The sequence below is a fragment of the Anas platyrhynchos genome, chromosome 3 (genome assembly GCF_047663525.1).
Source record: "Anas platyrhynchos isolate ZD024472 breed Pekin duck chromosome 3, IASCAAS_PekinDuck_T2T, whole genome shotgun sequence".
In the NCBI taxonomy this organism is placed as follows: domain Eukaryota; kingdom Metazoa; phylum Chordata; class Aves; order Anseriformes; family Anatidae; genus Anas; species Anas platyrhynchos.
Window position 1 is genome coordinate 36,631,171 of NC_092589.1, and position 11,753 is coordinate 36,642,923.

The 11,753-nt window shown below is 41.8% G+C and overlaps 1 long non-coding RNA gene across 1 annotated transcript in view; it reads left to right on the forward strand.

Annotated features, from left to right (window-relative positions):
- LOC139998543 (uncharacterized) overlaps positions 1–3,254 on the forward strand; it is a 42,340-nt gene extending 39,086 nt beyond the window's left edge. Inside the window, exons 3-4 of the long non-coding RNA XR_005264771.2 lie at positions 609–748; positions 1,555–3,254. This is a non-coding gene — a long non-coding RNA (uncharacterized lncRNA). The remainder of the gene's footprint in view (positions 1–608; positions 749–1,554) is intronic.
- Positions 3,255–11,753: the final 8,499 nt, after the last annotated feature.

Sequence of the window (11,753 nt, forward strand, 5' to 3'; positions counted from 1 at the left end):
GTACCACGTTGCAACGATCCCCCTTCAAAGACTTTCTTGCTGCAGGACATCCCCATATTAGGTGAATGACAATGATGTCACCAAAACTTTGATGACCCAATGAGAGCCAGAGCAGAGAGCTCACTGCCATGTGGGAACTTTCAGGTTTCAGGTCTGTGTAATCAAAACTGTGCTGCAGCCAGGAGGGGAGGAAACTGGGCTCTGCTCTAGCATTGCACTGCCAGCCAGCTAAGGACAAAGTCCTAAGCAGCTGTTCTTGTGTAAGACATCTGGGTTTTGGCAGCTTTATATACAAAGAAAAAATAATAAAAATTTGTAGCTAATTTCTGGGCCAAGAGATAAGATGAACAAGAAAAAATTGAATTAACCTTTTATTAGAGAGATTAATCATTACCAGTCCACGAGGCTGCTGAAAGGGGATTTTCTGGACTCAGACCCTAGGGTAGGCTTTGAGGGTATTAATATAAGGTGGAGTACAAGGCGTCATATCACCAGACATGCTGGCAAAGCAGGATGAATCAAAGGATGGGTCAGGGTGTGTGTAAGGGAAGTACATGGGAGCGGTCCTTTGCGTGACAGAAAATAATGATTTAATATTTTGGTAGCAGATTTAATTCATGGGAAGGCATGGAAACTAAGGCTGCTCAGTGAGGAATGAGTTTGAATTTGGCCAATGGGAAGAAGTGTGGAGGTGAGAAGGATCGGTCTTGGGGGCAGGAAGGTGTTCAGTCACCACCAAGGAGCTAAGGTAAGCTGGCTGCTGCAAGGACTGCCACAATTCCACGGGTGCAGAAGATAAAATGTGGCCTGGGTCATCACCTATATTTGCCCTGTCATAAAAGGGCGTCCTAAGGCCTGTGCTTTGCAGAGTACTAGCTAAGAGTGACATTCAAAACCATTGGGAATACACCTGTCACACCTTCAGTTTGCCACGTCCTCCTAATCCGGAGGAGTAGCTGAAACACAGGCAAAACTCTCCTAGACACACGAACGAGTTTGGTCCCATTTCACATTCAGAAGGAAACAGACACAACAGCCTTCAGAAAACGAGTCTGTTTCTAGAGAGGTAACTTCTCACTTTTGCACTAACACTGGTGCAAATGTCATTGTGGCTGAGGGAATACCTGTGTGGTGGCATTTGTCACTGTGTTAAGCTAATCATCTATCTCAGCTGGAAAACCTGTGACTGTAAATATGAGACCAAATAGCATATGGATAACAACTATTAATGGACTATTTTGCACTGTGCATGTTTATGCATGTGTTTGTGTGGGTGGTGAGTGCATACAAGATGTTCCTGCAGATTCTTGTAGAACGGAAATTTGAAAGTGGAATTGAAAGTGGTGAAATTGCTGTGTGCTGCATTAAAGTAAAAGAGATGGCGTGCAACCAGATGGTTCTCCCAGAAGTCTTTGCTATAGACTGGTATTGGCCTCAAAATATTAGCAAGATTATGCTTGCTGGTAAATGTCCATACCAAACTGATGATGCATTAAGGAGCAGTGTTTTTAATCAATAAGTGTTTGTTTATCATGTTGATTTTATTCTCCCCAGCATATTCACTGTCATAGTGAAAAGATCCTAAGATGAATGAGCTCCAGCATCAAAAGAAGATGTCAGAAGAATCTTTAGAGTTTATCATCTTCTTATGTGGATTTGGAGGTTTTAGACACTTGCTAAATTTTGGAGTTAAAAGAGAACAGCTTTGACTGATGATGCAATGTAATGTTGGGATTGCAGGAAGAGAAGATCCCAGCAGAAGGCCAGCACACAGATGTGTCAGATGATACTGCATTCCACACACTAGAAGTCATGATCTCCTCACTGAGCCATCAGCAGCTTTGCTTCGGACTTCCCTACATTTGAAAGCACTCAGACACACTGGGAGAAGTTCCAGTCATCGTAAATAAATTTAGCCTACTGCTAAAAAGCTAGGAGGTGCCTCAAAATCATAGCACTTTTACAGTAAGTGATAGTAACAGGGCTCTTCACCTAGAATTATATTCTGCCAAACAGCATTAAGCTATTTAAAGAATAGAGTTTGGTCTTTTAGAGTAAGTGTTTTATGTTCCTTGTTTGATTTAACGGGGCAAAGGAACTTATATGTCACTTAACAGTTAAGGGTATTTTCCTGGCTGTTTTGTTCTCTGATACTCTTTGGAAATACACTTGGGTATGAGCCCTTGAAAGGCTATCCAGCCCCACGCTTAGAGTCACAGAATCATGGATGAAGTCAGACTGTAAGATACCTGGAGGCCATTGGGCTGCCTACCTCCTTGTAGCAAGGCCAGCTTCAAAACTAGGTGAGGTTGCTCAAGGCCTGACCTGGCTAAGTTTTGAAAATCATCCAGGACTCCACTGCCCCAGGCACCAGTTCCAGTGCATAATCACCTTCATGATGAAATTTTCTTTCCTTATATCCAGGCAGAGCTTGCCTTACTGCAGCCTGCATCCATTTCCACTCACACCTTTCCCGGTTCATCTCCAAAAAGAATCTGGCTCCTTCTCCCCTATATTCCACATGGTAGTGGAAGATGGCAATTAGCTTACCCCTTCCCCTTCTCTTTTCAAGGCAGAACAAACCTTTCCACCTCAGTGTCATGTGCCCCAGCCCCTGTCATAATTCTGGTACTCTGCTGGACTCCCTCCCATAAGCTGGGCACAATCCTCCAAATGAAGCCTCATGAATACTAGATAGTGTGAACTGTCCTGCTGGCAAGTTTCTTGCTAAGAAAGATCTTCTTTCATGCCTTTCTTGGAGATGGGTGCGACATTTGCCTTTCTTCTTGTCATTGGGGACCTCATCCAATTGCCATAATCTTTCAAATATGATAAAATGTGGCCTTGCAATGACATCAGCCAGCCCTCTCATAACCCTTGGATCTGTGCCATCCCAGCCCAAGGACTTGTACATGTCCCCATGCTTATGCTGATGTATTTGTTTACGCAGTCTCTGACTTAATCTTCCTCTACTATTAGCAATATTCATCTCCTCCAAACTCTGCCACAAGACATACAGGTCTGAGAGGCTGAAGGCAGTGAAGACTGAGGAAAAGAAGGAATTGAGATCTGCAGCCTTTTCTGTATCTCCTGTTCCCAGGTCTTCTGCCCCAAACAGCACAGCATTCTCTCTGGTTTTCCTTTCACTGCCAATTTACCTACTGAACTTGCACCTTTTATGTTAGGATTGTTCTGATCTGGTAATATTTTCTCCTGGGGAAGTTTGAGCATCCAAGCCCTGCAATAAATTTCTAGTTTTGAAACTCTGGTCTGGTTCTGGCATTATTTCAATAAATGTTTTAGTATGATAAAAGAAAGCAGGAGGCTGTGAATAAGAACATCTGCAGAAAAAGACAGCTATGGACCCAATCAGACAGTCTCTTGCTGAGCTGTTACCAGTCAGATTATTCCTCACATAATGATAAATAGTTCTTTTAAAAAATTAATAATAATTTCATAAAAAAATCATTATGCACTGAAAAACAAAACAAAACAAAAAAAACAACTCTTAACTCATTCTCCAGACTGTAGCTCAGCACAAAAAGAAAACACAGATGTTTCATAACACAGCTGTAGAGTGAGCTTTTCCAGGTTTGAGAATTTGGCACCCTCCTGCCTCTTTGGGTCTAGAAGTAATGGCTCAGGGTGGATGTGGCAAAGCATGGGTGTTCATGCAGCCCTAACTGCACTGTGGCAATGTCACGGACATCCAGGGATAAGGATTACACCCACCAGCAAAAGCTCCTAGGATTCATTAGGGACTGAACTAGAGATAATATGTGCCAGGGGGGTTGATTTTTAGGTTATTCCACAAAATCATAAGTCATTTGCAACTATATAAGTGATTCGCTCAATTCACAGACTTTTACAGGCTACCCAAGTTAGAAATTTGACATAGAGGAATGCACAGGGATTTTTAGCAGTTTAAGCCCTTTGTAGAATATATGTGGTAGAGAATGGGTGCACTTTTGCTCAATCTCTTATACATTGGTTGTAATCCATTTGCCTGAGGACTGCAGTGACCATTGTTGGTATAACTGTAAATTATTAATTGCCTCAAGAAAAGGAAGAAGGCTACTATTATCCAAATGGCTATTACTGAAGCAAATTGCCTTGATCATTCCTCATAGGGCAATGCTGTAAACATTTATTTCTTCCTGGAGGCAGGTGTATCTAGTGTCTGTGGCTGCCGAACACAAGGTTGCTTCATACATGCATTCAGTGATGAGACTGAGAATCTCACGGCTTTACAAAGCATCAATTTCCAAACCCCTTCCATTCCACAACTGCAGGTAACATCTTGTAGGCTCCTTCATGTATCAGTTCCTGCAGCTACTTCCTTTTGGATGCAAAACCTGCAGTCTCCCTCCCTACCTCTCCCAACCCATATATGGAATGTAACACAAACTCAAGTTCACGTGCATTTAAACATACTTTTGTCATAGCTAAAAAGACTAGAAGGCTATTTAATAACAGTAAGTAACTAAATAAACAGAATAACATTTGCTGTTGAGGGGCAAATTACAACTGTTAGGGTAAATTCTCTTCAGTGTGATCTAGGAAACTATTAAGACTATTTATCAATTCCCACTGCTCTTCATGAGAATGAAGGATCATTGGTGTTTCATGGTTTCAACCATACTATGTTACAGAACCAAAGTACAAACAAGATTACCCACTGTTCTATGGTACAAAGATTTCCTCTGTGAAGAATTAAGATGAATAGAATTAATGATCTGTAGAAAGGGAGAAACTCCAGTTACCAGGCAGATCCCCTATTCTGTAGCCACTCGAGTTTATGCAAAGAAGCACAGCAATGCACTAAGCTTTCTCCCTTTGGGACCATGGAAATGGATCAGTCTTTTTTTTTTTTTTTTAAGTGCTTTATCCAGATCTGTTTGGCACAACAAATGGATACTTATTGATTTTGTCTGAGCTTATAGCTTTGTCATAATAGGGTCAGATTTTTCACAGGGGACTGTTTAGTCTCGAGGGACAGAAGGGGACAAGAAAACAACACAACATTTTTAAGAACTTAAGAATTAAACATTGCTTTTCTGCTACAAGAGAGTGCGATGAAAGCAGGCTTGATTTGTTTCTAGAAAATAAGAAGATGAAGAAAAAAAAAATGTTTGGATGAAGCAGAAAATAATGGGATTTTCTGGAAGCAAATAAACAGCATTTTTCACCTCCTAAAATACCTACCATGCAATGATAAGTATGATAATAGTGAGCACTGTGTTGGTGCCCACAGCATTAGGAGAAACTACTGTCTCTCACTGGGTAATTAACCTTCCATTACCATCCAAGAGGGTGGGATGAGATAAGCTGTATGGTAGGTGGCAGGAGCAGAACAAAGAGGATCAGAGATGTGCGAAGGCAAGAAGCTAACAGGTATGGAAAAATGAGACATAAAGGTTTACTAAAAAGAAATGCTTCTACTCACTGCCTCCTCTTTTCCCTGTGGCAAGACACAATGCTAGAAACTAGGATGTTCTCAGCTCTCCCAGATCTACTCGTCTTTCTTTAGCAATGCTTATGTTCTAGACCTGCTTATTTCCTAGCAAAATCTTGTCATTTTCCTAACGGAAATAAGCAGTTCTGGTAGCTTCTATCTCACTTATAGGGTTAACAGAGGCTGAGAATGTAAATGTATGCAGCTACAGAAATCTACCGCCTATGATTCTTTCAAAGCACCATATCATGTGGCTGTTGTTTGATTCAATAGATGTTAGACATGAAAAGACCTTAGAAGTATCCACTAACCACGTGCTACCTTTCCAGGCACATGCGTGCCTTTAAAAATGAAACACTAGTTCATTTCTAAAAGTGATATGGAAGTTTAAGGTTATGCCTTACAGTGGGTCTCCAGGGAGAAAGGTCAGAGGAGTTAGGCAGGGGTCTTTGCAAAACCTTTGTAGGTCTTTCTGACTTGCTTTCATCTTGCCTGGTAGATCAAGTTGGGTGCTGAGTAAGAAACCTGAACTTGATTGTTCATTGATGGAAAATAAAAAAGTTTGGCTTGCATTAGACTGCACAACATCCACAACTCAAGGCCCCTCTTTTGTCTAGAGAACAGCCATGCCACCTTTGACATGGAGTGCTCTACCCAAACTGCCTAAAGGTTTAGTAAGTGTAGAGTAAGGGAAGCAAATGTTACAAGGTCTAGATTATGAATAAGAGATGTTACACACAGGAGAGTTGATTCATTTTGTCTGGCCACCTCTGTGGACCTGAGGGAGGTCTTTCACAAGGACTCACTTGGCCTGGCTTTGTGTCTTCAGTTTCCCAAGTCTGCTTTATAACAATAAATTCAAGGTCTATATTTTATAAATAACTGCTTTACGTTCAATATATTAATCCTGTTGAAAGCGCAGATGTCCATTTCTTCAATGGAATCATAATAATAGCTTGTCTTCCTTAGAAACCGGCAGAGTGGTGTGAATAAAAGAGCTCTGCTAGACAGCAAAGTATGCCAAATGGACATATTTTACTAGATGAGAAAACAGCTTGTCACTTCTAATTGTTCAAATTATGTGTGATTCAGTTCTTCCTGCGGTTATTTTAAAAATGTTGTTAAGAGGGTATAATGTGCAGCTAAGAATAAAAAGGGTGTGAAATTGCTAGCTCCCCTGGTAGGTAGGTGGTGATAATGAACATTTCATAAAGTTCTTGTTAACAGATAAATCTCTGTAGCTCTCAGGAAGTCTCTCATAGTGTTAATAGTCTCTCACTAAAGTAATGGTTCTTGTGGAATAAACACAGGTTTTTATCTGTTGCTTTTTTTTTTTTTTTTTCTCCCCTCCTCTTTTCTTTTGCTTAATTATGTTTTATAGAACAGAGCTAAAGTCAGAGTGAGGGGGCAGCACTCCAGGATATGAACCATCATGCAGGTGTCTCAAAGTGACATCTGAAGCTGCTGGTCAGGGCCCCTGGGCATGGCCTGCAGGTGGCCCACAGGCCATGCTGTGGGCTTGGCCACGTGCCTCTCTCTCACCATTAGAATAGCTGCAGCAGACACTTCTCTGGTTACTGCAGACCCCATAACAAGTCTTATTATCACAGCTTAGTCCACAAATCCAAAATTCGGGAACCATTGACTCATATTTTTTTCTGGTCTGTTAACTACTGTTGTTCTTAAACGGGTATATAAAAGGTTTGCTAAAGTAGCCAGATTTCTCTGGGATATCAAAGGAAACCAGATCATCCTAAATAAGATGTTGTGCAAGATTATTTACTTATTGTTTATTTATTGAACAACTACAACTGGGCAGATCTCAGCCCTAGGCTTCTGCACAGGCAGGGTCTGGAGGGCAGCAGTCCTGAAGCAGGTGGCCATGCCAGCAGACACCTCTCATGTCAATGACGTTTTAGCAGCAGAGCTGTGCTTTGTCAGTAGAGCTTGTCTTGTCTCTGGGACATCACCTGCTGCTCTTTGACCAGGCCACGGCCTGGTCATTTCTTCTGTGTGGAGAAACTGCTGTTTGGAGATGAGGTTGAAGGAGGGTACAGAGGAGACAGATGGAAATGGAGTGGAAGAAGCAACAGGAACTTCAGTTCCACTCCAGCCATCACAGCACCCTTGGAATAAGATGAGCTCTTTGCATGGACAGGGAGTGAAACCTCTCAACGCTAAGGGGAACACCGTGTTCTTACATGTGTGGGTGCTCACAGGGATTGCCTGCACCTCTGACATAGAGGCATTTACAGATGGAGTGTATCAGTCTCACACACATGCCCTAGTCTGACTAAATGGCTTTGTTTGCTGGGCTCCTGCATAGCCTTATCCTGCTGACCTTTGTTCTTGTTCAGTTAACTGACTTGGTAGATAACCAGAACTCCTTCAGTCTATGCCATGCCTTGCTTTGCTGGCAGGTATCTTGGAAGTCTTGTTGCTGGCATTGTAAGTGCAAGATTCCAACAAGCACCAGGGCTTCTGATAGTGGGTCATGCAAGTGGTAAATTCTCCAGAATCCTGTAAACATAATTTCTTCCTGACTTTGGGTCTGGCACTATACAGTTCACTTCACAGGGTGACCTCCACATTTGTACTCACTTTTTGTGTAGTATCTCATCGCCCAGTGGAGCTTATCTCATTCAACTTCAGATGTTTATGATGTGAATCACTATCTGAGGTAGTCATGGTAAGCTCACTTTATAGCTAATGGAAATGGATACTTTTATAGTGAGATTTATTTGCACTTCATCTTTTCATCAGCAACTTTAAATGAAATGGATCATGCCTTAGCCATGTCTTTTTTTCTCTCCATTAATTATCAAGACTTGGTACCCTGTTCAGATGTGAGTGTCTACATTTAGTTGGTGAATCTTGCCCAAGTGATTCCCTCTGCCAGGTGTCTATAACATCTCCTCATTGTAATTTAGTTTGCACTGACATATTCATAACTAAAATTCTCATCAGGTAGGTCTACCCTGAGGTTAATGAGGAATTTTCTTCCAGTGACCAACTTGTCTACATGTAGGTATTGGAACTGATCTGACCTACAAAGCAGACTGAAGGAGTTCTTGCGGCATGGGAGTAGGCTAACATTAAAACAAAAAACAACAACAAAAAAAAACCACAACATGTCTCTTTAAAGAAATCTGGATCACACGTGTTTGAAAAAAAATTGCCCTAGATTTTCACTGCAGCATGAAAAATGAGTTACAGCAAGGAAGTGTATAGTAAAATGTTAAGACTGGAAGAACTGTCATAGAGACAGGAGTTTTGCTCCTACCTGTGGCATTGACTTTGTGGACTTTTTCAGGTCACTTATAGCCAGCCAGTCTCCCAGCAGATAACGTGCACTTGTAGCAGAGTCAGTAAAGAAATAAAATGAATTTTCAGCACCTTGAAAGTTAGTCTAATGAAAGTCCCGGGCTCAGTGCAAAATCTTGGTAGAAAACAATTTAGAGAACTAATCTGAGGCTTAGTTATCACAGCCATAAAAGAGCCCGTGACTTAGACAAAGACAAAAAATAGCAAACTCAGTCCTAATCTCACTGGTGTCAACAGTTACAGCTAGCATGACTGGAGTATCCAGACTTTGTTTTAACCATTAGTTACTCTGAGCACCCACAAAATGCAAGGTACCTTATGGACAATTGTATAGATATTCTTATCTTTCTTTTGGAAGAACTCTAGCAGCCTCACACATTGGCAACCTGCCATACCCTGGGAATGCACCATTCAAGAGCCAGCTACTTGTATATTAAGGACTTTGGCTCTCCACCCTGTTCTGTAGAAGCAGTCATCCTTGGCATCTGTCATTTTTAATGGTGCTAGTAGTACCACACAATCTCTGGTTGGCAACAGGAAAGGGAAAGGTGTGTATAAGAGCACAAACTGAACAAAATCTACAATATCATTTTTTTTGCACAGCATCTTGGGAGGAATGAGGAAACAGCAGTTACTTGCCTTAACTTTCCAGTCATCATTCAGGTTCCTGGTTCACATTCCAGATAAGGGTTAAATTATAATCCAGGGGCAAATGACTTTGAAAAGAGTGATTCATTTACTATGCTGAATAACCGATGTTTGTTTTATGGACAGAACACATCACTGGTCAGATTCATATCTCAAATTCTCGAGGCCCCTGCTTAATAGTGTCAGGAAACAGCAATGTTTATGGCCAGATAACAGGATTCAGGTGGGTGCCCCTGTATCTCAACTCATCACCAAAATTGTCAACAACTGAGACAGTTTTAGAGTAGGCAAAGTGAGTAACCTCTTAAACCAGCTGAGAAATTAGGGGCAGCAAAAGTGTTAATTTGCAGACATGAAATACTTCATATTCACCAGTAATAACTGTTTATTGACAAAAAAGAAAAAAGAAAAAAAAGAAAAATCTGCATAGTGTGAGAGTGATTAATCTTATTCTGTTAAAATATTATTGGAGTGTTAAGAAGAGCAGCAGCTCCTGTCCTGCCTTGCCTAGAAAAGAGATTCAAACCACCACCGGTCATGGATGGTTCTTGTCAACCCAAGAGCACACAACAAAAGCTGTTCTCAGGAATCCACCAGTTAGCAGCTGGGAATAGCTTGAGCTTTATCACTTAATCCAAGCCATGCAAGCAAGCAAGCTTTTTGTGCACACACAGCAGGGGATTTAAACAAATGCACAAGCAGGAGCACAGTTTAAGATATACCCTGAAACTGTGATTCCATTAACTTGAGTACTCACATCCAGTAACAGGCTGTGAGTGAAACCCATCAATCTGAATAGACAAGATGAACAAAGAGAAGTCCCAGGGTCAGGCAGCAGGTCAAAATGAAAATGGAGAACAGAAGCCAGACCTCTCGACTACCAGCCAACCACCCAGCTTACTGGTGTGCACTCATTGTTTTACCACTCGCCTTTGAGGTTAAAAGGAGAAATGATCTGCCTCAAGTAATGCAGGCAAAGGAAAAGCTGGGATTTGGTGTACAAATGCAGAACTCTTTGGTGTAGGTTCACGTGTAGGCATGCATGCTTTTACAGCTGAAAATATGATCCAAATTGATCGTTGGTTTATGTGTGTGTGCATGTGTGAGCAGTCAGTCCCAGCACTCATGAGTGACCCAGGAATAATAAACTAATCCATGGGTAATTCAGTATTCAAGAACAATAAACCCTTCACACTGCCAGTTCTTGAGGGCAACTCTGTAGTATCAAAAGGGCCTGTATAGCCCAGAATCCCAAAATCACCTAAAGGCAATAAATATGAATAGCTGGTACATATGACTTGCCCACCAACAGCATGAGAAGCTTGTGCATCTCTTGTCTCTAATAAGTAACCTTCTCATCCCAGAGTATCCAAAAATTCCCAGCAGAGACAGGAGAAGCCTGGATAAGGTAACTCTACTGTTGCAAGGCAGTGAAAGACTGTAGAAAGTAAAGGGAAAGAAAGTCGTATTGAAGGCCTGCTGCAAAGAACAATATGTTTTGTCCTTGTATCAGAGCTTCTGAGGCCAGTAACAATAAGCAGTGGGATAAGAGCAGGCCTGAGTCTGAGCACAGTAAGTAGAGCAGTGAGGAAAGAGAGCTATGTTTATGACTGTTGCGTGGAAGCCATTTAAAGGAAAACTAAGGATTTTACAGCTTGGATAACCCACACTGATTGAAGCTATATAATGCTACCACACACCCTCACTTCTTACTCACTTTGTAAACTCTGGAAGAAGTCAAGTTGAATTAGATTTCATCAGTGCTTCACCTACACAAGTGCCCTTTGCCACTGGCATTATTTTCCTAACTAGTGATTACCAGACTCTTGCTACACAAAGCATCCTTGGTTGGGAAACCAATGGGTGCTGCAGGGCCTTCAGGGTGTCAGGTGTGGGCTCTGTAATGTCTGGCCTGCCCCAGGGGGAAGCTTGCCCGTGTGAAGATGAGCAGGCGTTAAGTGATCTGAAGGCACCTTCAACAGCCCTATAGTAGCCAAAATCTCAGGACAGGGACTGATTTCAGGCTCCAGGGGGAACTCTTGTCTTTTGGTGGGCTGATCAAGAGAAAGGGGTAGATCTAAAAATGTCACTGCTATCATGGTTTAATTGGTATCCGTGTGTTTTGCTCTGGATTTTCAGTATCCTTATCACAGCACTGTAAGCCATCACTAGTATCTTTAGTGAATGCTGCCCTCTGAGAATATAGTCATACAGCAGCTTGCTCCTTTTGTGCTTCCTTCTGGTCAGGTAACCATGACTTCTCTGCTATACTCAGGTCTTACCCATTAACCTGCTCATTCATCCATCTGCTTCCCAATCTATCCAC